The sequence below is a fragment of the Nylanderia fulva genome, unplaced genomic scaffold (genome assembly GCF_048542155.1).
Source record: "Nylanderia fulva isolate GAGA-0341 unplaced genomic scaffold, ASM4854215v1 Scaffold5, whole genome shotgun sequence".
Lineage (NCBI taxonomy): Eukaryota > Metazoa > Arthropoda > Insecta > Hymenoptera > Formicidae > Nylanderia > Nylanderia fulva.
Genome location: NW_028190587.1, coordinates 2168028 through 2184384, shown reverse-complemented (window position 1 = coordinate 2184384; position 16357 = coordinate 2168028). Strand labels below are relative to the sequence as shown.

General features: G+C 31.7%; 1 protein-coding gene across 3 annotated transcripts in view; it reads right to left on the bottom strand.

Moving 5' to 3' along the window:
• The window catches only part of LOC114940490 (uncharacterized), a 101917-nt gene that overhangs the window by 28658 nt on the left and 56902 nt on the right, over positions 1-16357 (bottom strand). The gene's annotated exons all lie outside the window — the stretch shown is intronic.

The window sequence follows — 16357 nt, the reverse complement described above, 5'->3', positions numbered from 1 at the left end:
TTCACTTCCGGTATCGTCCCACCACGAGGAGTCATTATAGACGCCTTGACGGTGGGAGAGATAGAGATGGAGAGAGAGAGAGAGCAAGACGACGAGTGGAGATAGAGATGGACGAACGGCTACTCGAGGAGCGATTGAGAGAGAAAGAAGAAACAGACCTCCCGACTTACAGGGATAATTTATTCCGCGCTCATACACGCTCGGGCTCGGCGACGCGCATCCGACGAATATCAAGCTGCTCTTCGTCAGTACTGCGATCTCTCTCGATTACCGATCGTTAGATCCGGAGAGAACGCATGAACTCACGTCCTTGATGAATTTTTGTTTTTCTCTCTTGTTTTATTTATTTATTCGTGTCTCTGCAGATTTTTCGAGTGAATAAATCATCCTTTTTTTTATGCACACGTGGGCAAATAAATAATATATGAATTATAATAAAAATATATATGAATATCTTATAGAATTAATCGATACGTATAGTTTTGGTGATATAATATTGGAGTTTTAACTATATCATATTTTTTAAGTAAATAAATAATCCTTTTTTTTTACACATGTAAACGCAGATAAAAATATATATTTAAACCATATCTTACAATTAGAGAATTAATCGATACAAATAGTTTTTGATGATATAATTGGAGTTTCATAACTATGGTTTTCTATAGTCATGCAGATCTAAAGTTTCTTAGTCGGATGTGCCTCGCTATGGTTTAGAGATTAATAAGAGTTTGTGAGAAATTCTCTTATAATCCCTTTTGTGGGCTTAATAACTTAAGAAAGTTATGAAGCGTTAAAAAAGGAGTTGGTGAAGTTTCACACTCTTCGATTTAATTCAGTAATAGTTTATTTGATTCCCAGAATAAAACACGATTGTCAAAGTTTATCTTTTGACACAAAATTATCACCAATTTAATAACTTAATTTATTAAATCAATAAAATAAACGGCTCATGCAAATCCGAACAAGGAGAAATAAAGGGCTAAGAGCCAACGCAAGGTAGTCGTGCGAAAGATCCTGGATTTATTAAAATTGATTGAACGTTTCGGCCTACATTAGGCCATCTTTAGAAATAAATTAATCTAAGATGGTAGCCGAAAACCAAGTTGAGTTTCAACTTTGACCTCACACAACTAACAATAAGTTCGACAACCTGACGGCATATTTCTTTTTAAGAATAATGACATTTTTTTTACAATAATACCATTATTACAATTTAATATTGAAGTGGTTTCAAATTTTAACTTGGCTACTACCTTAGACTGTAATTTATTGTAAAGATGGCTTAATGCAAGCTTAATGAAACGTTCAATTAATTTGAATAAATCCAGGATCTTTCCCACGACTACCTTGCGTTGGCTCTTAATCCTTTATTTCAACTTAATTTATAATTTTCAAAAATAATTTTAGTTACACTATTCTTAATTTACATTTCTTAATTTTTCTCGTTACTAAAACTATTTAGACAAATAGATGCAGAATAATCTATTTCGGTCTCGCGTGTGCATAAAGCGTTCAAAATATTCAAACGTTAAATAAATCGTTTAGAGATATTTTGAAAATTTACTAAATAACATTTGTTCAGGATAAATTTTACGAGAAAATTAAGTCGCACAGAATTAAAATCGTCATTAAAATCGTGATTAATATATATATCTGTCTTCTACTCTCGCAGCCCTGATTCGACGAAACTCGCGGCGCAATCACGAACGACAATTTGGCCGACAAACAAGTTTGTATCCAGCATCACGGGACAAATTATGGTCCGTAATTCGATGAGAGAGAAGGAGGAAAAGTCCACGTACGCGTCGTCCAATTCGCTTCACGGTTCGGCGAGATTTTCACCGCTGGTAATAACACGTTTGCGGCGCGCATTGGGAAGCCGAGAAAAAAGACGCGGTTGAAACGCAGATTAGTGATACTGTCAATTGGATAGAGACTCATTATCGGGGGATATAGGGCACGGCGAAGATGCGAAAAAAAAAATCGAACGGATTTTGTGCCGTTGCGATGACCGAAGAAAAGCCAAGCCTGAGCGAAGCTGAAAGAGCTCGATCTACTCGCTTTTAATTTCTATCTCGATATCAGACTCTGTATACGACTCTCGAGTACGTTGATCGTCATTTTGCCGTGTGAGGCAGCCTAGAAAAAATTCCCATCACACGCTTGATACATTTCTAATACAGGTCGGAATTTAAATAGATCTCACGGTCGCGAGCCATTCGAGGTTTTCAATTAGAGATAGCAGATTTTAATTAGTAGCTCTATCAACACTAAGCCAGCTTCTGTCATTCTTGTAAAGAAGCGCTGCTATCCATCAATCAGTGTTCATAAAAAAAAAATTAGTGAGGCTGATTGAGATTGATCTTGTTCTTGATGATCAACATAACGTGTTGATAGTCGACGTAAGATGTAGAGTAATTAAAATAATTTCACTGTATAATTTCTTAATTGTAATTTAAGAAAGTGTAACAGTTACGTCTTTCCAGTAAAAGTTATTGCTAATGTAAAATCACGGCGTAGATTCATCCACTTGCTAATCTATCCGTCACTTTTAACCCGTCGACGTCGTGATGGATCATCGCCTCAACGGCGAGATTACTATCTTATTCCTTCTTAGCGCTTCCAATCGATCAACGAATATATAGGAATTTGCGGGTCTTTATTGACAAACCGTGAATTTTATCCACTCACTTATTGCGATTCCGAGATACAAATTTTTTCGAAATTTCCTTCCACTTGAAAATGTTTCGCGCCACGTTCGATCCGGGAGCTATAATTAGATCCATTGATTTTTGCATTTAACGTGAACTCGAGCCAACCTAGCAGCAAGCGTTCCCAAATAGGGGACGGAATCGTAAAATCGATGACAAAACGCGTCCGCGGTCAGCTGCTGCTGCATGCTGGGAATCGATTAACGCGCGCAGAATGTCGTCGATTGTATCGAAGGGTTGATATCGCGCGCGCGTTTCGATCGTTTCCTATTTTCTCGTTTCCTCGGATTTTTTCCTCGACGAACCCGTTTCTCCACAAACGCGATTCAGCCCAGCGAGTGGCGGATCCACTCGAGCCGATATCCACATCCGTGCTTGTCGATCCGGGATTTTTAACGAGCCCCTTTCGCGGCCGGCTTGATGACCGGCTCATCCACTATCGATTTCTGCTATCAAGCCTGATTATATTCGCGCGAAGGTGCGTGAGGAACGCGCTTGAAAATTATACATGAGGGCTATAGGAAATATTATTCTTAAAGAGAGTCCGGTGAAGAGAACTCTGACGGTAGTTGCGATATAACGTCAATGTATAATTACATATATAATATCGATTTCTTATTATAGTGCACTGAAAAGAAATTTCTTCACTTTTGACTAAATCTTTCAACTAAATATTATTTTGTTGATTGAACATATAACAATATTTAAAGTAAATATGACGTATTTAATCTAACAAAACATATACATTTGACTTAAATACTATACACTATTAATATATAAATTAATACACTATTAATATATGAATTAAATATTAATATGTTCAATTGACAAAATAGTAATTTTTAGTTGAAAGATTTAGTCAAGTTAACCAATTTTTTAGTGTGGTCATTTACCATAATGGTCATCAGAATTATTGAACTACTAATAGTTTATGATAAAAAGAAAGTTATAATAAATTGAAAAATAAGTATAATATGTAATAATCGAGCTTTTTCATTGAAGAACAAGTTTCATTGATTCAAATTTAAAAAGCACTATTTTTTAATACCTCAAATTACCTTCATTTTTTAAAATATATGATTTTATTTTTCGTAATAAAATTGATTCAAAATAGCGTTATATATATAATTATATTTATTTTAATACTATCTACATTATGTTAAAAAATCACATATTATTATTTTTTTTTTTAAATAAAGGCAATTGTTTGAAATTTTATTAAAATGCGTATATCTTTATTCTTTAAGTTATAAAAATAATTAATTTCTTATTTATAATTTTTATTTAATCAAACTTGAAAATAAAGTAATAGCGATTATTTAAATATCTTGCTTGTATTAATAAAACTATTCTGTATAAATATATCAAATTATAAGTCAAATTTTTTCATTTATAAATCGTTTAGTAAGATCGAAACTAGTAATTTTCTCTAGCAATTTTTAATTTTTAATTGCCACCGCTAACATGGTTTACATTCAGAATTTCCACATAAATATATGCTTGTATGATATTTTACGATATAACGCGATGCATTATGCTTTCAATATAAATTACGAAAACATTATATCGTTATAAGGACAGGAGATTGTTTAGTTTCCCATGAATAATAACACTGTATTATATATTATGCATTCCTTATATAGCCTTCATAGTGCTGTTATTTCTCCATTTTCCCCACAAGTTTCGTTGTTTGTATTTCATTGCGGAAAAAGTTAATAATTATTGCAGAATATTCATATTGTAATTTTCTTTGGAACGCAAATAGTGTTATCAGAGTGCCTAAGGTCTACAAATTTTTCAATTAATTTAAAATCCATTTTCCCTTAACAAAAATATTTAACAATTAATCAATTTATATATAAGCAATTAAAAATACAAATATTTAGAGAGAGAATTTGTTAAAAAAATGTTTGCAGATACTCATACACCTAACACAATAAAGATATAGAAATCTAAAGATGAAAGATAGCGATTTACGTGAAACTGCATTGAGGAAGCAATAATTCAAGATAGATTACAGAATTCACAAATAAAAGACGAGTCGATACAAGAATACGCTCTCGGGTGCAACGCATCGCTTAAAACAATAAATTTTGCATTTCTCACGGTTCTCGATTTGCTAACGCATGATTAAAGACGCGATTAATGATATCTAGATCTTAACTTGATTTTACAAGCATCCCTTCCGTTGATACTGCCGTTAGTTTCACACCGTATCGTCTCTCATCGAGATATATTACCGGGATAAATCTCGCGCGTTTTATGTAAAAAGCAATATTTTTTCTTTTTAAATCGCATTAATGCGCACTTTTATCGCGTTGATCTCATTTAACCGATATCGATGGATCATTGTTATCTTCAACTAATTCTTAATACTATTGTAGATTAAATGGTAGCAGCATTTAGTAGAATATTATGGAGATCTAGTCTGTCAGAATGACATTTTATATATAGATATAACCTAATATTATAATTATTAATTTTATCATATACAGGATATATCTAAATAAATGCGAAAAATTTTAGAAGATGATTCTTTTTGTCGAACATATACTTTCTTATATTCCTCCCTGAAAAGTTAAACTTTTATAAAAAAAGAGATAAAAATTAGATTTTTATTTTTTTTTCTTAAATTTCAGACAAATTTAAAAAACGGAACTTGGTAAATATTTTCCGTTTTATCTTTTAATTTGTCTGAAATTTGGGAAAAAAATAAAAACGTAATTTTTACCTCCTTTAAAAAAGTGTAACTCCTCGGGGAGGGATGTAAGAGTATATCCTTATATAAAAAGCTCCTCTTAATTTTCCACAAAGAATCACCTCCTAAAATTTGCGTCGCACTTATTTCGATCCACCCTGTATATTTATCCGACCAATCGGTGAAATATGTTAAAGATATGAAGATATCTTTATACGGAGGATCTCTAATTCGCCACACAATGTTCGATGACCGCCGTTCGTTCGACTTCTCTCGTCGTCTTTTTACTGAACTTTACGCAGTCTTTGAACCCTTTATCACTCGTTCATTGCGATGTACGCATGGAAAATGGCAAGTTCGTTCCACACCTTACGCGACGCAGTCGCATTTGATGTCACATTTCAAGCGTTTCGCGTATCTCGTCATCGTCGTCGCGTTGCGAAAATCGATAGGATTCCTTTGCCGTTGTTGGACTTTTACTCTCGTCGTTATTGTCGCGTGGGCGTTCGCAACGCCTGGCGAATTTCACGTAGGCGGAGGAATTGTGTCTCTTGCTGTGATGTGGCGGGCTTTCATCCTGTTTCGCGGCGTACGACCTTTCGTAACGCGAAAGCGTAATTGTTTCCAAGTTATTTAGCGAGCGCTTGTTGCCTCTAGACGAGACGTAAATAAATATTGTCGAAAAATATCTAGAGTGAACCATCAAGAATTTGCACAAGTGTATCTGTCGTCTCTCGAATAAAATAATATATATATATTATTTATAAATAATATATATAATATAATAAAATATTATATTATAATATTTTATTATAATATAATATTTTATTATAATATAATACAAATAATATAAAATTTATAAATAAAATAATATATACATAATATATAATTTGACAATTTGAAAAAAACTCCTAAATCGTAAAGCGCAGCATCCGATTAACACAATGATTTATCCGCTTTTCTAACGGTATAACATGCGAATAAGAAACCCGGAAAATCCAGCAGTCACACATGCGTCGTCGCGATGGGAAGCGAGATGGTGATACATAGCATGCAATAGTGGTGAATGGCGGTGTTGGCCACTTTTAGGGCGGGTTTCATTGACCGAGAAGGACAGTGGACGCACAACGGTGCCCGTGAGAAAAAACGTTGAGGAGGAAGAAGTCGACGACGTAGAAGAGGACGCAGAAACGGTGGTTACCGATGTGTGTGTCACGGATGAAGAATTTACGTGGTAGGGTAGGTGGGTCGACACCGAGGAACTAGACGCACCACTATATGGATGTACTTAGACGACTCAACCATGCGTGCTTCCACGAGCGTCACAGGTGAGCTGAGAGCCGCTCGAGGAACGAGTCCTGCGTGTGTAGAAAAGGAAGAAGAAACGTGGACAGGGACGTTGAAGTAGGAAAAGATCGAGTCCCTTCTCCTTTACCTCTTTTTTTCACTCGCTCGCTAATCGTCGTTCCGAGATAGAAAAAAAGTGGGACAGGGTAGTTCGAGCTTCATTGTTCATCGCCTGCAGTCTTCAACCCTCTATGTACATATTGACAGCTCCTATCAATTTTTATATCTGGTAATGACGCGATAGATTCTTAGGCAGCCCCCGATCATTTATTTTAAGTATCTTGCGTGCTGTGTCTCTTTGCTTCGATGCAAATTAATTTTTTATTCAAAATAATCAGTGTTGTGCTTAGATGATTTTTAAATTAGCTAAAATTATAGATACGGATAAGATGGAAATGTGCAAATTCATCTTAGATTAGATGAAGATAATTTTGTTTTAAATGTATCTAAATAAAAGATGGAGAGAATTATATGGCGATTTATCTAGATAATTTCCAGATAATATTATTTTTAAGATTTGCTTATGTAAACACAGTCACAAAATTGTAAATTATAAATTATGAAAGGGATATATTTTATTTATAAGTTTTTTATCACTTACTGCTTAAGTTTTATTACTAAAGAATTTTTGTGTGCTATAACTCTAAACCAAATAATCTGATCATTATTCTAGATAATTTAGTAAAGATAATGCTTTTTTTTCATCTAAAATGCACAGATATAGATAATACATATTTTTATTATCTATATAAAGACAAGATGACGCAAAACGTTATATTTTAATAAATTATTTTAAATATTCAAAATTTTTGAAACATTTCTGCTAGAAGCTTTTGCTAAATGATTAACAATAAGTCTTGTTTAAAAATTACTCCAGCATGTATGTTTCCAATACTTTCTTTAATAATTTTTTAACAGTCTTAAATTTTCTACCACGCATAATCTGATATATTATGCATTATTATTACCATTATGAGTCATATTCAATTTTTTAATTAGCACATATAATAATAATATATTTTACTCCATCACATGCTCATTATAAGCAATTCACTGATTCATATCTGTATCATTTCCCTCTAATGACTTTAAGCATCAACTGTATTTTACTATGAGAATCTCTTATACCACGTTGTTGTTATTATTATGACGTTGTCTTATTATATATATCTAGAACTTGCCTCAGAATAATAAACCGATTCCTCTGCCTGTCTCTCTCTTTCCTCTTTCTCTCTTTGCAATATTTATTGCCTTCCTAGCAACGTCGCACGCCTTCTTTATCGCAGCCACGCAATCGCGCAATATGCGTCAAGTGAGTATACACAACGGTCCAAAAGGAAAATACGAGATTTATGATTAGTTCGTGTGCGTCGAAGAAGAGGAAGGCCAGGGTTGGATCAAGGAAACGGATCGCACTACGCTACGATGCACTTATGCAGTCGTTAATCGAAGCTCCGATGTTCCTTCGCCGCAGGAACGAAACTGTGTCGATACTATCAACAGGCATACCAAAGAAGAGTGAATTGGCCGGAACGATTTGCCTCGAACGATTTGCACGAGTATCAATTATAATCGTTTTATCAGCGCGGGAGAAAGCATCCGCGAAGATAATTAAATTACCGCTCGCGATCTCGTGATATCGCGAAAGATTTTCGATGGCGATGTCTTTAACTTTAGCTTGACATCGAGCGTAGAAATTAATATCTATCTTAAGAATGTCTGAGAGAAATTAATATTCAATTACTTTTTCTCATTTAAGATTATTAAAATTAATAAAATATTAAAATAGTTTTTAAAAATATTAAAATTAATAAAAAGAATCTATGTTTAGAGATCAGTAAATATTTTTGTTAAATAAATAAATAATTTTATAATATATTATACATCTTTTGCGCCCGCAAAAAAAAGATTGGGGCTCTAAAATATTCCGTAAAATAATTGAGATGCGTATGCGCACTCGACACAGGAAGATCACGCGTCATGATAGGAAAACTGATGAGAATATGATGATAAAAGACAGGTCCAGCGATGAAGGCAAAAGTTAAAAAAAATGGCATGATCAAGCATAGAAAGAGTCTAACTAAGCACAGCTTTTCGCAAGCCGGATGTAGGCTCGTCGTTTTACGTTAGTGTTACTGAACCGGTTAAATAACTCGTGCATATTCAAATGTCGCGACAACGTCGACTGATATTCTCTCATGCAGCATCACGTCTCCGACGGATCGTTTTAAGGTCGTTTACGACGAGTTAATACGACAGGTTTAATGTCACCTTAACCGCCGACGTACTCTTTATTATATGAGCTTATTATAATATTCTAGTTTTAAACACCGATGTTTTGCATTCCGACGTCGCTCTCAGGGAACGCATATAATTATCTTTTTCGATTGCCAGTAGAAGGAATGAGAAATTGGAGGAAAAAATTGCAAAATTTTAAATTATTCTCATATATCTCGAATATTATTCATAGATTTTTACATTATATTTTTATAATGTAAACGTAACCTACTTTTTCATATACATAAACTGTATACATATTATTTATTTAATGTTATGCATGTACGCAAAGAAAAAAATATTATATTTATCTATGCATTATATCCGCATCTCTTCTGCGATTATTCATATTTTTCATAAAACTGCTTAAAATAATATTATCTTTAAAGTAAGAAATAGGTCAAAGACTTTCAGCGCAGTTTCCATTTTCTGGCCAATAAAGATAGAAGCGGGTCACTAATGGACGGTTTTAGCAGTGTTAACTTTAATTTCTTGCTTCTTTTTAGAACTAAAACTTATTCGATTAATAAAATTTTGTTGTAATCCGATCAAATTTATCAGGTTAATATAGATGTATAATTAATTGTTCTCAGCGAACAAAAAACTAGATAATTAAAAACCTCTTTCAAAAATTAACTTTGAAAATATTTACATATCCGCATTGGCCTCAAAATATTATAGTATCTGTATATATACATGTATAGTATAATTCCCTAATAACATGTATGAGATAAACACGCACACATATATGTATAATATGTAATTAACAAACATACATTTATAATATGTAATTCTTTTTTTAACAAATGTAATACAGATAAATTTTCATATACATAAAATGTCATTTTTCAAAGAAATTTAATTTGCCTCATTTTTCGAACGTAATAATTAATTTGATCGCCAATTGGATAATAAAATCCGTTTTTATCATGCAGATAATTACAAATTTATCCTTTGCATCTAAAAATTCTATTTAATAAAAAAAAGTGTTTAAGAAAGACGACATGTGCGGTCTTTCTTAACAAAATGATTTCGTCTTGACCGTCCAGGATCGTTCTCTTTTCTCGCTGCGGTCATCCTTCCAAGAGTCTCCTCGATACACACATACATCTCCCTTTTGCTCCTTCTACCTTATTTTGCTTCTATTCTACTTCGAAACGAACGAGCGAGCGAGCGAGCGAGCAACTCGTCCGTTTCTCCTGCTCTCTCATCGGACCCGCTGCATGTTACAAACGGCCTTTGAATAGCGTCTAGTTTTTATCGAGCAACTAGTTTTACCGGAGAGTTTTCATTCTCCACTCTATCCGCGAGTTCGTCCTTCGTGCATCGAGCCACCGTGAAAATTGATCTCTCTCTCTGGTTCTCTCAATATCGTATAAAATTCGAGCGAAAGTGAATGACTTTTCAGAATTGTCAAAAATCATCGCGGCTCACAAAATTCGCGCACAGATTTTGATTGATTATTTTTATTCACCAATTGATATCGCGTTTTATAAAATGGATATTTAAGGAAAAAAATATATATATTTATTTATTTATTTTCTTAACGCAAAAAAGTATTTAAAAATATATAGGAATTCAAAATGTTATTATCGGTGTGTTAGAATAATTGCATATCTCAATTTAATTAAATATCTTAATAGTAATTGATTGTAAACGCAGTTGTCACGATTTGAAAAATTTGTAGAAATTACTATTTAATTATGAATAATTATTTATATATATATAATTTTATTAATTAATACGATATATTATATTTATAATATCCCTTTTTTAAAAAAATAAAATAATCTTATTTTTTTTTAATGCGTGTAATGGAAATCTATTAATAAAATAACATTAAAACATATACATTACAATAACAAAACATTAATTAGTAGCAGTTTTTACACGCGCATTAAATATAAATAGTAATCTACTTTAATAAGCATGTGTGAAACGGGGTTACCTTGAAATATACCGTGTATTAAACAACAATGAAAAAAAGAACCCTATCCAACGGACTAAAAAAATATTTCCGGTATACAATCTTTTCTCAATCACGTTTCTACTTAATACTTTATCTTTAGAAGTTGCGCCATAACTAACAGCGGCAGCCCTAAGCGGGAAAATTAACTTCGATTATAAAGTAATATCGGCCTGTCATTAAAGAAGTATGTTAATTAACGATCCTTAATCGACTCTGGTTGATTCGCCTCGCTCATTCGTCGCAAAATCTTTCTCGGTAAATAATCGCGATCGTTGCACTCTGCGCATTTCTTTTTGATAAGCGATTATTGGTTGGAATTGATTGCTGTGATATTCCCGAGTATAAAACTCGTAAAAAAAATGCATGTCTATGTTTAACCACAATGAACAAAATTTCCATTTTATCGTTAAAACTTCTGGTCTGCGGCATAATATGGATTTATTTTTAAAAACAATACAAATATATGTATATCCCAAAAATATAAAATAATGTCTAATAATCAATTTTATGTTTATTAATTTTTTGATATTTTTCCTATTTGCAAAGTGTAAATTTTCAAAATTAATTATTACTTTCACCGAGAAACTAATTGAATAAACAAATTTGTAAAGTTTAACACATTGTTTTATCGATTGCGGATGAGCTGGTGATTTTGTTGCTTTATTTCAAACTATACGTATATACATGTATATGTTACGTGTTATCGTATGTTAAACGTTACAGTCGAATGAATTATTAACAAGCAACATTTCTCATTCAAAGAACGAGCTCTGGTATTAGTGTAAATATATATTCTAGATATGTGTCAACTATATGTACCATAGGTAGAATTCCGCGTTTACAGACGCGCGTAGCTTCCGGCCATCCTTTAAAGTTTGAGCTTGGAAATTACCAGGAACTAGTCATGTCTATAATTAATTATCGTTAAATATGTTAATTGATCATGTAAGCGTATTAAAATAATCTATACAATATGTAAAATTGTTTATAATGTCTGGTAAATCCAATTATACATATATATATATACCTATTTGTATATATTATACAATTTTCTCGAATCTTTTTACTAAATATTTCGCGATAGCAATCGCAATCATCATCTATCTGCAATTAATTTGTAATTATATATATCGCGATAAATTTCCAAACACATTTTATACACGCATAATTTATTTATTCAAATAATTAAAAATCAAAATGACAGGAATCGAAATTACAAATTATCGTTTCGTAAGAGCAATCTTTGTGGATAATTATTTTTTTAAAGCAATCAAATATATTTCCAATTTATTGCTTTATTTTTCGATAATCTATATATAATTCAGAGAATAAATTCTCGTGATATATTAATCAAATAAATGATTAATCTCTATACTTTGAAATATTTATATAATTTAATATTCCGTATGCACATACATATATATATATATATTTGCTTGTGATATTGATCTATTTCAGAATTTCTGTAACAATTATTTTCTATTATAATTTTATCAAGAAAAATAAATATATTAAAGAAAAACTTAAAAAATTAATAATTACAAGACTTATATATTATCAATGAATATCAATGAGCACGAGATTCGGCAATTAGTGCAATGTATATGTATATAGCAATTGACATTTTAGCAATATAAATTAAATAGTAATAAAGTGTGCTATTTAAATAATCTTTTGCAATAATTATTTGATCCTATAATTTTATCGCAAAAAATTGATCTTAAATAAAAGTCAAATTAAAAAATTAAAAGAGAGGCTTATACATCATCAGTGAATAACTAATGATAATATCAAAAAACGCGATATTCACAATTAATATATTTAATATATACAGCAATGACAACATTTAACGAGGCAACATAATGTATGCTATTTAGATGATCTATATAAATTTATAAATTTAATTAGCGTTAAATGCATAAATTTATTATTTGTAAAGCAACTTTTATTTTGTATATAAAAATAAGTTTAAAGTAAAAGCAACTTTACAGCAATTTAGCACATTTATTCAAATTTTTATTTTATGTGTTCATTGATGTAATTTAGAATTTCTCTCGCGAGAGACTATAGCAGAGTATTAATAGATTTAAAATTATTTACATTGCATAACTTGTTCCATTACGTCAAGCATGATTAATTTCATGAAAATAAACACGAAAGAGATTAAAAAATTAATAGACAATAAAAAGTGAAGGCTACAATATTATATCAGTAATAATTATTATGTTAAGTGATTAATAAGGCAATAATTTAAATTTTAATGAAACAAATCTACTTAAATCGATCGATATAATCCAGAGATTGCAGATTATTAAGTTCATTAATAAATTATTCGATTTAGTACAGCGGATATCTTTACGAGAACGGTGCTGAAAACAACAGTATACAAAAGTATCTTTCTACCATCGGACACGTTAATTCGATATTAAATTCGACCAACCGTTTCTTCTCAAGAGAAGGACTTTTCTTCATCGGAGCTTCTTTTTAATTCTAAGCTTTTTCGCCGCGTGATGTTGCGTGTATAATCCGGAATAATTTATACCATGCGCGAAATAATTCACCCTGTTACACTCTGTTACGCTGTTGCGCAAGTATAATTTATACAATCGGCCAGGAAAAACTGGCATATATGTACACGCAAGCTAGATGATGGAATACCAAATTTGCGAACCTAGAAATTTATATAAACGTACGCACATTCTTTATCACGGTTTGATCGTGAATCTTCGAGGTCGCGTTGGCAATTTATAAAACGCGTACGCCGAGAGACCGGATGTTAAATATGTTAATTAACATTCTCCGTGGGTCCACATAATCGGCGTTCGATGGCATCGGGTTTACTCTAACCCGTACACTGTCATTCTGCCCAGATCTTGTTTACACGTTACTACATTCCACCGGTTTTTACTGATGCGCGCATTATGTATACATACCTATACATATATGTGCGACGAGCTTAGTAAACACACATGTGCGGCGTATAAATGAGGCCGACAAGTGTTAATGACTTTCTTTCGAACCTCTACCTCCAGCACGCATTTGCCTTTTCAGACCTTTAATTATCGTTGTCCCCGACTTGCACTTATTCTCCGTAATTTATAGAATTTTTTTCTAATATTTTATATTTACATCTGGTCAAAAATTTCAGAAGCAATATAAAATTAAAAAGATTATTTTTTATTCAAAATATAGATGATTTAATTCTAGAAATTTTGTAAATATCTAGTTTTACGAGATGTATGTTGTCTCCGATTTGTGCTTATTTTCCGTGATTTATAGAATTTCTTTCTAATATTTAACATTTACATCTGATCAAAAATTCCAGAAGCAATATAAAATTAAAAAGATAACTTAATTTATAGATGATTTAATTCTCGAAATTGTAAATATTTATTTTTACGAGATGTGTATTGATTGATTATTTTTCTACTTTATCTTATCGGGCAATATCTTTCTTCCACTGCAAATACTGCAATTTAATTAATATCTTATTGATTATATACTCCCCAAATATTTGCAATTATGAAATACATTGAACATATGATCACGTTGAATGTCAGTTCTACCTTATTTTCTCATCAAATGCTATGGAAATTTGTTTCATTTCTTGTTTATTTCGAGTACCTACCTATGTAATGCAAAATTGCTCACATATATAAACGTAAACATACATACATATATATATATATATATATATATATATATATTTTTAATCAACGATACAATATTCACTTGTCTTTTTGCCAATTTAAATATAATAATAATTTACTAATCATTCTTGAATTAAGAATACACAATAATACATACAATCGTAAAATTGAGTAATTAAATGTGTACATGTGAGAAAAAGAAAAAATGAGATATAATTAATTTATAACTTATTGCTTGAACTGAAATAAATTGCGCGGACTGATGATTATTAATTGTAATAATTACAAGAAATAATTCGCATCTTATTGTAAGAATGACATAAGAATATCGTGGCGATGATTATTTGATTCAAATAATACAAAAACATTTATCAAATATATAGTTGAACGATTTAGTCAAGTTAACAAATGTTTTTACAGTATAGAATATATACGCTTTTTATTAACCCAGATAGCCACATTAATTATTATGACATCAAAATGCATTATTTTGATGGCAAATGATGCATTTTGACATCAAAATGATGTCATAATAATTACTGTGACTATCTGGGAATATGTTTATTTCATGGAATTTATGCCTTGAGAAAATCTGTAGAATTTATAAACTTGCAATATTGAATTCATATTATTTTATATACATTATCTATCAGTCCATTGCATTTTAACTAATAATTAATTACTTAATAATTCAGACAGAAAAATCATTAATCATTTTCATGTTTTTGGATCATTAAGAAACGTATAGCTAATACACAGTATATATGGCTCAAATATTTGAGTCAAGAGGCATTCATTTATAGTAAGCATTTTATATATAAATTCGTTTAATTAGAAAGAACATAATCGTTGTTATTAATTTCATGTTTTAATTATCAAACTTCACATGTTATGTAAATTTGACGTTTGCAGATCACGCTGTCAAAACCACGTGGGCGCGATCTTGGACTTGGCTACGGCCAGAAAAGGACAGAGATAATGCGTAGAAAAGAGAGAGAATCCAGCTCCTGGCCCGGGCCCCTATCTTTGTTCCCCCACTTTTTCTGCGCGCACGCGTTGCGTAGTAGGGGGCTTTTGCCTTGCCAAGGAGCGTGCACGTGCCCCCTAGAGCTAAGGTAGGGATGCGTGCAACGAGAGAGAGAAAGAGAGGGCACGAGTCCTTTATGCTTCCTCTCTTTCTCTCTTTTTAGATCCTTCTAGACGCTGGTAATAACCTTAGCACACGGGAGAACAAAGGCGAACGGAAGCCGGGTCAAGATCTATTTATTTTATCGTCGAAATTAGATACGTGTCGCGTGCGATTAATACGATTATCGGGAGTGTTTTGTAAAGCGTCATATAATCCTAGTCTTTTAGTGTCTCCGTAATTAATTATAGTTTCACGAGAATGCCGTAAAAAAGCAGCAAAGAAATCATGGAGAAGAAAAATCTCAGGTAATGAACATTAGAGAAAGAGACAATGGCGTCGTGACGCTACCGCGTCGCTTGATAAAGCAATCATGAATATCATAAAGAAAGAGTTAAAATATAATGTCAATGTTATATCATATTGATCAAATTTGGACATCAATTTCATCTCTATAATATAAATTGAGATATAAACGAACAATTAATTTTACAAATAAAATAAATTAAGTAATATTTTATTTGTAAAATTAATTGTTTGTATTTTCATTTACTACAATAGTCTATTTTTAAATTA